At 51.6% G+C, this 13,150-nt stretch overlaps 1 long non-coding RNA gene across 2 annotated transcripts; it reads left to right on the forward strand.

The window, feature by feature from the left end:
* Positions 1-8,323: 8,323 nt before the first annotated feature.
* On the forward strand, positions 8,324-12,621 carry LOC117803325. 2 transcript variants are annotated; one of them, XR_004627055.1, is made up of 3 exons: positions 8,324-8,402; positions 12,028-12,248; positions 12,440-12,621. It is a non-coding gene; the product is annotated as an uncharacterized LOC117803325 (long non-coding RNA). The 2 variants fall into 2 exon arrangements; XR_004627035.1 differs by lacking the exon at positions 8,324-8,402 and adding an exon at positions 10,517-10,782.
* The last annotated feature ends 529 nt before the right edge of the window (positions 12,622-13,150 follow it).

Here is a 13,150-nt window from a genome sequence, read left to right on the forward strand (position 1 = left end):
CGGTGGGTTCAAGGTGAACACCTTGGCATCCAGAGAGGATACAGTTTCTGCAAAAGGAGACAGGAGCTGTTCAAGTTTTAGGATGGTCTTGCCTCAGTCTTCGGGAGACACTTTAGTGACGAATCAAGAGCCATAGACTCAAGTCAGGTGGCCCTGGTTGGGTGGGGATCCTTCTTCCTTCTGCCCCTTACAGGTTGTGTGACACCCACCCCCCGCAGACAGTTACTTAGCTTCAATGAGCCTCAGTTTCCCCATCTGTGAAATAAGGTTAATGAAACCTCTCCCAGAGTAGCCTAGGGAGTAGGTAAGAATGAATACACACTGGGTAGCTCGCAGCCTGCCCTGTGGGTGGAGCCAGAGAGCGTGAGGAGGGCGGTGTCTGTCATCACCCAGCCTCGGGAGGACCCCTGGGCTGCTTTCCAGGCCTGTGGGACCCAGAACACAACCAAGGCTATGAGGAAGGGAGGCCCTGACTGCTGGGAGAGGGCAGAGGGACTGAATCTGGTTGACCAAAGAAAGAGGCCATCTGACAGTGTCTCTGTACCTGGGAAGCGTTCTGTCAGCTACCCGGCCTGACGCCTCACAACTTCGTAAATAATCAAAGGGCACTGAATCAAAGGGAATCATAGAGAATGGCTTCTTTGTGTTAATTTCATTTCCTAGGACAGCTCGGCTTGACTCTCCATCTGTTTTCAGTGTGACCCTGACTTTTACCTAATTTCTCGGTTGGATGCTAGAGGCAGAGAGAGGTTAAGTGGTGATTTGCCCATCAGCCCTTGATACGATTATTTTTATTGGGGTGAAGTCTCGGTGGCTGAGTCAGGGCCTCCTCCACAGTAATCCTTTAGCAAGGGTCAGGGAAAACTGTGAGGTGTAGAGACAGACAGACCTGATAGTGCGATCCCCCTTGGAACAGAAAGTCCTGCGGCTTAGGCTAAGTCTCAGTTTCTCCATCTGTCAAATGGGTTAAATGCCACCTAGCCTACCAGACCACTGAGAGGCACAGAGCAAATGTGTATCTGTTCTCAGCAATGCCTGACATGCCACAGGAACTCACTATGTGGTGCTATTATTATGTTGTCACCTTCCGGAATCTTACGGTTGCAAACTCCTTCAAAATCCTACCTTGGTGGTTTCTTTAGAGACTTGATTTCATGGACCAGTTAGATTTCAAAAAACACGGGACCAATACAGGGTTGACAGCTTTCATTTTGCTGAGGAAGTTCATTAAAAACAAAGTGCCATCCATTAGCAACATACTTTCATAAAAGAAAGGATATTTTCACAGACACAGAGACTAGAAATGAGATAACATCAGAATGAAGGACAATCTTTTAAAATCGGGAACAATTCAATTCGTAAAACATTCACTATGCTAGTTTTCTCATTTCTCCACAGACTGGTACAACCTTGGCCATCAACCAACAGCTCTCTGCAGATCTGCACGGGGCAAACACTGCCTCTGTTCCTTCCACCCTCAAAACAACGAATAAAAGAAGACGTGGAAAGGATTGTGTCATTATTTCCATTTTACAGGTAAGCAAACTAAGTCAAGGGAAAGGAGCTAACATCTGGTGTTCCTTAGAGCTCAAAGTACCAGCTCTGTTATTACGGTCATTTTCCTCATCATCTGCACCCATAACGGAGTATTTGCTAAGCATCAGCCACCCTGCTAAGCACGTTATAAGCGATGCCTCCTCTTTTCCTCCCAGAAGGCCTGTGACCGAGGGTACTATGATCCCCATTTTGATAACACGTAAAGTGTAGGTTAAAAAGTTGTCCAATGTCACACATTTATGAAGTGGCAGAGCCAGGATTCAAACCCAAGTGGAGGCTACTCCAAAGCCGCGTGTGGCAGATGCTACCTTCCCGAAGTCACCAGCTGCAAAGAAGGAAAACTGGCTCCAATCCTAAACCCTCTGACTCCTGGCCCACTGACCTTCCCCAACATGAAAGATTGGAGGAACCCCCCGCAGAAAGCAGGGGCCTCGGCCTCTTCCTGCTGCTACCACTTGTCCAGACCCGCCATCCCGTGGCTCCAATGCCTTCGATGGTGGGAACGCAGGACTGGGAGTCAGAAGCCTAGGGAAGAAACCAGAGTCACTGCCCCTCCCATCACCTGCCAGATTTTCATCAACAATGAACGAAGGTTCTGTGCCTCTCCTGCCTGTGAAGCATTCAGCTGGACAAGGCAAAAAAGCTCTTATCATACCACTCTTAATGGATTAAGACTCTAGCAAATTCTGGGGGAGGTGAAGTTTCCCAGCGCTACTCAATAGAATCTGCTTTGTGACCCAGATTAGAAGTCAAACCTATATCCACATTCTCCGTCCGGATGGGCCGTGCCCACTGATAAAGAACGAAGTAAGGAGTGAGTAGTTTGTAATCTCCCAGTTAACTGTTAGTCAGATGCAGGATCTCCCCGGGAGCAGGGCAGAGAAGTCTCTGCCCTTCAGCCCACCTTCGGATGAGCCCAGTGCGGGCCTTCCTACAGCCACAGGGTGTGGAGCCCACGGGCTGAGCTGCTGTGCCCTGCAGGAGCCCCCGCACGCCCCGCCCCTCTGGACCACGCTCTGGGAACGGGGGATAGCCGAATTCCCTGCTCCAACAGCTGTAGCCACCTCCAGGCCAGGGCCTGAACTGGCCTCTCACCCAACCTGCAGAGGTCAGGCTGTGGCCGAGGCATGAAAAGAGGACACTTGTGTGATAGTACGTCTGCGGGCTGAATACACTCGTTCCTTACCCCGCCTCACACAGTCAGGGGCTCGCACCTGTCCTGCACCCAGCCCTTCTGCACCAGTGCCCGCAGAAGAATGGGAATTTATTCTCTAAGGAAATTGAACAGAATGGACTTTGACCTTCGGGTCCCTAGGCTCAGTGGAGGGGGGTGGGGGTGACACATAGGCTGAAAACAGGATTTGGGGAAATCCGTCCAGAGACCAGCGAGGTCCCACCCCTTCCCCACCCTGCGGCAGCACACCTGCAGCCTGGCAGGTGCCCTCCAGAAAGGAGCCAGACCCTTCCTCTCTGGAGTGACTGCCTGATGCCAAGAACAGAGCTGGAGAGGCGGGCATGTGGGGGTCCTTCCGTGAAGTGGCCAGCTGGTCCTCTGCTCTTCCTGCTACAGCGACACTCCCCAGGCAAGGAGCTGGTGTGCTCCTCGCTTGCCTGCGGATGCCCTCTGTTCTTTCTCCTCTTCCCCACCACGCTCACAATCACATACCTCTGTGTTGTGAGCTTGCTACCCTCCTCAGCAAGAGGACAATTGCATGCTTTGTCCTTTGTCCTCTCATTCCCTCTCTTCCACCTGATGACCTCGTCTCATCTGTCTTTAATAGAAGCCACCAGAGAGAAACACCCTCTTCTCCACCCCACTCCCCAAAGAGAGAGCCACACCTGCCCGTGCACCGGCTTCTTCCCTCCATTCTGGGGGATGAGGCACCCCTCCTCCTGTCTGAGGCCCTCCCCACGACCACCACTCTGGGCCTTGGCTCCTGCAACGTCTCCCTGTCTGCTCAGCCATCCCCGCCAACGGGTGGTCTTTTGTCTTTAAATGCTGTTCGCTTCCCTCCCATCCCTACCAGCTGTTTGCCGGAGCTCTGTCCCCCCTCACAGCAAGACACTGAGGACAGTGGCAACGCTCACCAGCCCCTTCTCTCACCTCCCACTCAATCCTTTTAACTTACTAGTTAAAATCTCTTTCAGGTTATTTCTCATTTGTGGTCCCTGATGCTCCAAATTTGAGGTGCATTTAGCTACACAGTTGCTCTGTTCTGGTTTGTTCCAGCAGAGGGTGGTTGTCTGGGGGTGGCCCACGGGCCTTGGGTCATGCAGGCGTCTGTACAGAGCGGCTCTGCACGTGCCTCTGCTGGGTCTGCTGGGTTTCACTGGTTCTGCACTGGGTTTGGTATGAATTTCTTGGGCTGGGGTTTCCGCCTGTCATGGACGCGTGTGTGGCACAAGCCTGGATTTCCCATCTCTTCCCGTGTCTTCCCCCCCGCCCCCCGGGCACGTGCTCAGCCTCCCCGCTGCTAACCCAGGACCGTGAGTGCAGGGTCTCCAGTTGCTTTAGCAACAGACAGCTCCTTGTTCGCCTTGCTCTTCCTTCACGTACCAGTAAACAGAGTCACGGAGGGACGGTTGTTCCTTTATGATTTGACAGTAGGAGGAGTTAACACTCAGAGCATGAGACCCTGTGCCGAAAACTTCGGAACTTCACTGGTCAAGTTTTCTGGGGACTATCAGTGCAAGAGTGGAAAGAATATAATCGAATCTATCAGTTGTCACGCTACATATATTCCAAAAATTAAGCTATTTTTATGATTGGAAAAAGAAATCATTATTTAATTTCTGATGATTCCGTCTTCCTCCCTTCCTCTCTTCCAGTTTTCCTTCCCTCCACTCTTCCTCTCTCCCTCCCTCCTTTCCTTCTTTCCTTCCTTCTTTTCTTCCTTCCTTCCCTCCTACCTTTCATTTTTCCTCTTTTCTCCTCTTCTCTTCTTTTGCTCTTTCTTCTGCCTTTCCTCTTCCTGGGGCTTAGTGGTGTGAAGTGAGCTCTACCTTGATTGACATTATTTTTGTCCAGTAAACCCTCTGCCTTTCTAAAAGTGTGAGGGGATATTTCTAACTTAAGCTGATCATTTCCTTAATCATTTGCCTTTTTCCTACATTTCCTTCCTCCTTCCCTCCCTCCTTTAATTTTTCAACACAGAATAACCCCAAAACAAATGAAACACAAGCCAAATAATCCATTAATTAATTTATTTGGGAATGGTAAAAAAGCACCGATTATGCCCAGCAGCCCTCTTGCTCTCTTCCCTCCCCCATTATCGGGGTGGGGTGAGGTGGGCCTTGTTCCCCTTTGGTTTCCATCAAAGTACACACTTGGCCTGCATTCTACGAACCTTGGCAGATGGAAATGCCCTGAGTTTTCTGAAGGGCGAATTTCCCATAACTTAATCAGCTTGGGGATGAAACATTCTTGATCCCTCATCTTCTGTGTTTTAGGCTGCGCTTAGCTGTACTCTTCCATTTGGGGATCAAAGCACATCACATCGCTGGGGGACCCTGCGACACCCCTTCCTCACATGTTGCTTGAAAAAGGCTGCATTTCCCCGTGAGCATCCCCTCTCCCCCACTTCATTTTATTTCTCTTCAGGAGAGAGTCCCTACCTCCTTCTCCATCCGCGTGTCGTGACTTCTTCCGTGAGGTTGAACTACAGGAGTCCTTGTGAAAAGAGGGAAGGGCCAGAGACGTCGTCGTGACTCTTTGAAAGTCTTTTCAAAGACTTTCAGAGGCTTCAAGAAGGCAGGGCCTTCCCCGGGGAGGTGGGCTGTGGAAGCTGAGGTGGGATTTCCCACCTGTATGTGTGAGGCCCCCAAGCACACGGTCCTTGCTGTGTGGGAAGCGGGTACCGCCACTCCCCAGTCACACGCAGCCTACTGCTGCCTTTGCCTTTTTTAAACCAAAGCTTACAGGTCGGGCCTGCCTGCCCAGCTAGCCCACCTGGGTTTATCCCCAGAAGCACTGACTGACATCAGAGGTAAGGCGACCTCAGCGTCCGGCAGTGATTCAGCCGCTGGGCCTCTCTCCTGCCATCTCCCGCCGGTCTCATCTGCATTGCTTCTAGATTCCTGACCCAACACGGAAGGTCCAAGACCACCCAGAATAGTTGCTTGTCCCCGCACCCCGCCCCCACCCAGGTCTCATGAAATGTGTTGGAATTTGCCACCTGCCTGCCTCCATCTCCTCCGGAAAGTATTTTTAGGAAGAGGTGGGAGGATGGATTACAAAATCAAAGGGGCAATTATCAGGTATGACAACTCCCTCATCTAATCTATGTGGTCCTTGATGAAAGAGAAGAACGTAGAAAACCAAAAATTCTGTGGGTGGGGACTGGGGATGAAATCATGGGTTGCTAAACACCAGTTTAAGGAATGTATTTAAAAAAACTTGGTTTACAAACAGATTACATTGGGGGTGTAATTACTTACATTCCCCTCTTACTTAAGAATGTCTTCAACAATCAGCATGGCCTAGTGGCTAGGAGCCTTGGCCCAGCTTCCGCTCACTGGCCAGTTACACAGACTCTGTAAGCCCTCCGTTCCTTATTAAGCTATTAATAAATACCTTTCTCATACGGTCAGAGCCAAGGCCTTGGGCTGTAACTCAGCACCGGTGAGGTCCCTGGTCCCTTTTAGTGAGCTAAGGTCATAGGCCAGACAGGGACAGGCTCTGCTCACTGGAGGAGGACACCCAGACTTCAGAGTCAGGGCAGTCCTGGGTGAGCCCTGTTCGGGCGACACAAAAGACACCCACAGAGGAGACAGGAGGCTAGACCGAGCTTCAGCTCGCAACCTGCAGGAATGAATACAAAGGCCTAATTAACAGCAATCCCTATGGGATATGCCTGACAGATGATCGCATGGCCTCTGCTTGGATCTCTCCAGCTTGGGGAACTCACCACTTCCCAAGATAGTCTTTCAGCCACTTGAAACCTGCTACCGTCTCTCCCTCTGGGCTCTCGAGGGGGAAGCCTGCCCCTCTTGCACACACAGACCGTCCCTTCAGATACTTGAAGGCGGTAGCCCTGCCTCCCCTTAGAGTTCTCGGTTCCAGGATCCCTCTTCCTTCAGCTGCTGTCATGGAGTGTGAATGAAATAGGAGCTGGGTGATCTCGCATCTGGTGTGCGGCTGAAGACACTGCCATTGGTAATGAGTGCCTCACCTTGAGTGATTCTTCACCGAAGAATGGGCCCGTGATGCTCCTGCCTGCAGGACCCATGTCCCCAGTCAGGTCTGCAGCTGTATTTAGCAAGGATCAGGCTTGTGTTCTGATAGATTATCCCCAGCACAGGCCACATGGGAAGTGAAGTAGGAACTCGAAAGATCTTGTGTTTCCGCCCTTTCCTTCCTTCCTTCGGTTCTTCCGCCTTCCCATGCTGGTTACTCTGAACTCCCCCAGCTGCCTTTGGAGGTCCAGTCTCTGTTCTGGCTTCCTTGTATAAATAAGGTGGGGGCTTCCGCCTGTGTTCCCATCCTCTGGACGGCTGTCACTGCCACTTTATCCCTGGGATTCCGTTCCTCCTCCAGCCTGACTCCTGCCCCCACTGGTTTTTACCCACTTGTCTCCAGGCGAACACACAGTCTCTGAGGCCTAAAGGGCATAACTGCTCACCCTTCAGGAAGACATCCACAGGGGAGAGTGGTGGAGGGCGGCAAGACAGGAAGATCTCACAGTTCGAGAAACATGTGTTTCCACATGCCCTTCTGAGACAGAAAATGGTAACTCCATTGGGCTTCCATCCTTTTATTCCAAGGGAGAGAATCCAACCTGATTACCCAAGCAATCAGGGTTAGAAAAATCATACAGGCAGGAAAATGGTAGCCAGGGAGCCTGGGAACATTCCATATTGCAGAGTGGCTAGCCAGTGTCAGGGGGCATATCTTTGGCCAAGAAAAGCTGGGGGTGGAATGGAGTGGGCTACTCAAAGGACTTCAGTAGAACCAATGCATATGGAGCCAGTGGCCCTGACTTTCTAAGAAATTCAGCCTCATGCTGACCTGAGCTGACATATTTTACACACCATTGTACAGTAGGCGTGGGAGGGCACTGGCTGTCAAAGGCATAGGCATGGCTCCTTCTCACTGTCCTTCACAGACAGAAGGGACAGTCTCTTTCCTCATCCAAAGGTTCCACACAGGTTAAAAAAAAAAAGCATTAGCCCACAATAGCATATCAATCATGTGTTCATTTTTTATTTGGACTTAGGAAGATTTTTGGCTTAAATTGGAGGCAATTTTTGTGTTAGAAAATTCTGGATGTATTTAAATAAAGAAAATATATTGACTTTGGATTAAAAAAAATTTTTTTACAAATATACCTACCATTTTTTTTACTAGGAACAAGAGCTAAGGTTGGAAGCTTGAAAATATCAGAGTGCCTGCTTCACTGGACCCTTTCTCATGGCTCCCAGAAGCTAGGAAATCTGGACTGAAAGCTGCATATGAGTCATCGACTCTGCTGAACATTTATTGAGCAAACTGACCATGCCACGTGTGAAAAGCACGTCCCTTCCTGTTATCTTCCTAGAAGCCGTTTCCTGTTCAAACACAATCTGACCTCGTGAAGCATAAATTCCATCATGCGATGGCAAATTTCCTGCCTATAGCTGCATGTCAGACGGGCTTGCATTCCGAAATTCAGAAGTGACTGGCAGTGTTTCCTAAACTGGAGCAGGTGTGACCAGGACACGCCGATGTGCCGGCCTGTGTCCGTGGGGGCTTCTTGCCGGGACGTGGGAGTGTCACTGCAAGTGGCAGAAACGGTCCTGCAGGGAGATCTTGGTGAACACACGTGTGCCCCGCGTGGGTATAGGCGGGTATAGGTGTCTACCTTGAGGTGAGCAGGTATGATTAGGCACTGATACATATATATACACACACACAGACAGACACATATATACACATATATATGGACACATATATACACACACACATAAGTATATATATTTATATATGTATGTATATATAATTATAAATATGTCTCTGTCGAGGCTTTATGTTTATGCATGTGTCTATGCATGAATTTGCACAACAAATGTCCAGTAGGGACTGACCATATGTTTAGAACCAAGTATTTCAGGCAAACTTTGAGTAACTTCTTTCAAGGCATTCACAGTCTCCTTAACATTTGGTAAAAACATTCTGGGGGAAAGGACTGGGCAGAAGTGTGTGGGAGCTAGCCGCACCAAGGCGCTGCCTGGCACCTCCTGCTAGAGTAGGGGGAGAAGGACGTGGGAGGGGAGCACGAGAACGAAGGGCTAGAGGAGGGCCGGTGGGGAGGAACGAAGCAGTGGTGTCTGCCCACTGTTAATTCACCTTTCTGGGGCCGGGACAGGTGTTGGGCTCTAGGAAGGCAGGTGACACCATCTCCAGTCCTTGCTGCCCCAGATTGGGCAACATCCCTTCTCCTAGGGCTGATCTCTCCACTGGGCTCTGAACCCCAGCCCCTTGGCTTCCTGGGACCCCCTCTTGCTCCCCGTTAACTCCCCCTCCCCGCCCCCGTCATTCAGGGTGGTGTCAGCTTGTCTTCCTGCCTCTTTACCCCTGGGACAGGCTGCCCCAAGTCTGTCTGATCATGCCTCCACACTCTTTTTGTTTCCCTCCATTTCCTTCTGTTTCCCCCAGTTCCCTCTGGTTCCCTCTGAATACACTTGCCTACCTTCTATGGTCTTTACTTCCCCCCTTACTTGTCCGAGAGCCTGGGCCCATCTGCTTCCGCAAGCCCCACCCCCACCCCACATCTGCCCTGGTCTAGGGCAGCCCTTAGACACCCTGCACCTTCACACCGCCTGGCCCCTCCAGAGCATCTGACACGTTCACAGGGTCTCCTGCTCAGCACCAGCCCGGCTCTGGCTCTGGACAGAATGCAGGCGTCCTGCTCCCTGGAGGCCAGGCTGATTTCGAGCTCTCCATCCTCCCTAGCCCTGCCGTGTTGGTGTCTGCCCACCTACCATCTGTATGGCCATCCCCAGCTCACCCTCACCTCTCCACCGCCCTGTTGCCCAACCCTGGCTATTCATCAGGAGGAACACCTGGGAACTTGAAATCTACTGAAACCGAGGCCCATCATGCAATAATTGAATCAGAATTTCTGAGGATGGGGCTCAGATCCTTTTTTTAAAGCTGCCCACTTGAGGGGCACCTGGGTGGCTCAGTCGTTAAGCGTCTGCCTTCGGCTCAGGGCATGATCCCGGTGTTCTGGAATGGAGCCCCATATCAGGCTTCTCCGATAGGAGTCTGCTTCTCCCTCTCCCACTCCCCCTGCTTGTGTTCCCTCTCTCCCTGCCTCTCTCTCTCTGTCAAATAAATAAATAAAATCTTAAAAATAAATAAATAAAGATAAATCTGCCCCCTTGATTAGGATGAGAGTGAGAGGTTGAGACTCGCTGCCCTACAGGGTTCCTCGACTCCCCTCCCCCTTCCCAACTGTTCTGTCCAAGCCCGATTTCTCCTCTGAGCTCCCAATTGTGTATGTGACTTCCTGCTTCTTACAGCTACTGGGATATCCAACTGGCAACTCCCCATAACCAATTCAAAACAAGCCCGCCTCTCCCTCCTCCTGCTTCTCTTCCCTGTCCCCGGCTTGCCAAATGGCATCGGCCTGCTCCCGGTCGCCCAGGGCTGAGCCCTGGGCTTGCCTCACACGCTTCCCCTGCCCCCATACATCCCACTGGCCACTAAGCCCTGTGACTCATTTTTCGCTTACCATTTAATTTCTTTAAGTACTTCTAGAATTGGATCTTCTAGAATTGGATCTTTCTTTTTCATCCTCTCTGACCCTGCCTACCCCACTCCAGACCCCAAGCCTGCCTCACCTGAGCTATTGAACGACCTCCCACCTGGCCCCGCCCTCCAGGGCCCCGTACAGCAGGCAGAGGGTTGCTTCTACACGCACATGGGATGATGCAATTCTCTGCCGAAAGGTCCTGCTCAGGCCCTTCAGACCGCCCCTGCACCTCCTGCTCGGGCCCTGCTCGTGGTCCAGCCTCGTGGGCCCTGCCTCCTGCCCGCACCTTCTCTGCCCTGCTTTCGGATCTCCCGTGTTCCCTGCTCTCCTGCATCTCCTGCATCTCCTGCCTGGCCCAGGCTGCTCCCCTCTGTCTGCACCCCGCCTCTTCTATGTCGTGCTCGGCCTCCAGAACCCCACATGGAGCACCCCCATCCCGAGGCTTTTGGTGACTTCTCCCACCACCCTGTGTCCACCATGCACCATGGAGGTATGTCCGGTCACCACCACCTCCCCAGGGCGGGGATGACCTAGCACGGTGGGACCTTGGCCAGAGTGGGTGCTCAGGAAGTGTTTGTCGAATGAATGAAGGAAAGGTGAGAGGGCGGACTACAGGGGAGCGTGCGCGTGGCCACTGGGTAGGAGGCTGAGAGGAAGGAAGCTGAGCCCAAGGCAGGACGCCCAAGGTCATCCCACCTCTAGACATAGTAGAGGATTTGTTTTGTATTCTATAGTCTAAGAGGGGTGTTGTAAGAGCACAGACAGTCCTTTACTCTCCTGATCTCTACAATGGGGATAGTAATAGCCATTTAGCAGGAATGCCACGGGGACGAGAGAAGGTAATGGAGGTGAATCATAAAATCATAAACGACTGTGCCAACGTGAGCGCCAGGTATCCAGTGTCCTCGCTTGGCAAGGCCCTCTGTGCCAGCAGCTCACAAGACACCCGGTGGGGAAAGGTGGCACGCCGCTGATGTAATGGTGGCCCCGTCTGCCTGGCAGGGCCCCCGGGGAGCGCACATCTGCATTTGCCCTGTGCCCTTTGCACGGTGACAAATCCCTGTGGTCAGAGAGGAGGACGTGGGGGTTTCAGTCCAGCTCCTGAACTGACCCAAAGGCCCACTAGCGATTAGCGTGGTGCCCTTCACGTGCACGCAGTGGGGAGTTCTGCTCTCTTGGCCTGTGGTTGACAGCCCGTAGGACCTTAAAAATAGCTCCGGGAGGCTATTTTTAGCGCACCATCCTGAGGCGGGGCTGGAGCCCATGGCCTCCTGTGACGCATGAAACTTGTTTTGTCTCTGTTTGCAAGTGATTCAGACAGCTGGTTTTGGACTTCAGGGGTGTAAAAATAAAAACAAAGTGGGGGCAGCTGGGTTCCAGCCACAGGGCATCCCCCACCCCCACAACATCTGAATAATCGCTCATGAGAAAGTTTAATTTGACCCTCGGTTCTCTGGAGACTACACAGATCACTATTCTGCCTGGGGGGCTTCGGGCCGGATGGCTGGGCAAAGAGCAGAGTACCCCATTTTTCAAGTCAGAAGGGGAGGCCGTGCAGGGTCCCCAACCCACCCCGAGTCCCCAGGCAGTACGTGGGAGCCACGTCTAACTCTAAAGCCCCCTCAGTCTTGCCCACCTCCCGACTACGGACTGCTGTGGAGCCCACAAAGTGTTTCCAGAGACATCACCTCACTTGCTCCGCATATGAAGCAGCATTATGATTCTAATTTTACAGGTGAAGAAACTGAGGCTCAGAGAGAAAAGTGACCCCAACTTCTCACACCTGGCGAGCCCTCAAGACACACCAGGGCCCTGAGACTCCACATCCCTTGTACCTGGTCAGCGTAAGGCTTCATGGGAGGCTCTCTTCGTGGGGGGAGAAGGCCAAGGACACAGACCCGGGGACACCTACCTGGCAGGCTGAGAGGGGACAAACGTGTCCATCTGCCTCACCTTGTGGGTACCTCTCAGGGACTGGGAAGCAAATGCAGAGAGCCCAAAGTATGGCCTCCAGGGAAGATGCGGGTGGGACAGACTCTGGGCTCACATGCTGGCTGGTCCTGCTGCTCCTGGGAGAGCCTGGTGGGCAGTTAGCACTGGGACCGAGCCATCCAGGGGTGGCCCTCTCCCTTCTGTTCCCACCACAGCTCACCACCCGGTCAGTCACGCCTCGGTCCCTGATTAATCAAGAGAAGTGAGATGTCCAGTCGGCTTCGGATGTCGTGTGAGGAAAGACTAATAAGAACTACCGCCCACGGGGCTGCATCATCCTTTCTGGGATCAGCAATGCAAGTGGACTCAGAGAACGTGCTACCGCGCATGCTCGGAGCATACAGATGTAGGATAGGCAAAGCCACGTGAAATCCTGCTGTGCGGAGCTGTTTCATATTTGGCGACTGTCATTTATCCCGGGTATGTCTTTGCATTCGTAAGAACATGAACAATGTTACACAAATGGGAAAACACTGCACAGGATAGGCTGTCTTTTCACTTGCTTTAAATAGTCAATCATATCCATAAATTTAAATCTGTATCATTTTAACTACTGCACCCAAATCCATTATCTGAATGTATCTTTTTCTATTTAATCAGTATTCTGATGGCAGTTTGCTTTGGGTTTCAGATCTCAATCATCTCTCACCATCCTTAAGCCTTGCACCTCAATCAAAATACCCCAAAATACATACTTTAATTACTTAACAGAGATTAACCTTCATTTTGTCTCGTTATATTTCTATTTAATGGCAGAAAAGGGGGGAATCACAGAGATACAAGAAGAGAGCTTCTGGCCAGCAATTTCTCAGGCAACCTCCCAGCTCGTTTACCTTTTTAAATGCAAGAAGGTCTGTACCTACATG

The sequence above is a fragment of the Ailuropoda melanoleuca genome, chromosome 1 (assembly GCF_002007445.2).
Source record: "Ailuropoda melanoleuca isolate Jingjing chromosome 1, ASM200744v2, whole genome shotgun sequence".
Lineage (NCBI taxonomy): Eukaryota > Metazoa > Chordata > Mammalia > Carnivora > Ursidae > Ailuropoda > Ailuropoda melanoleuca.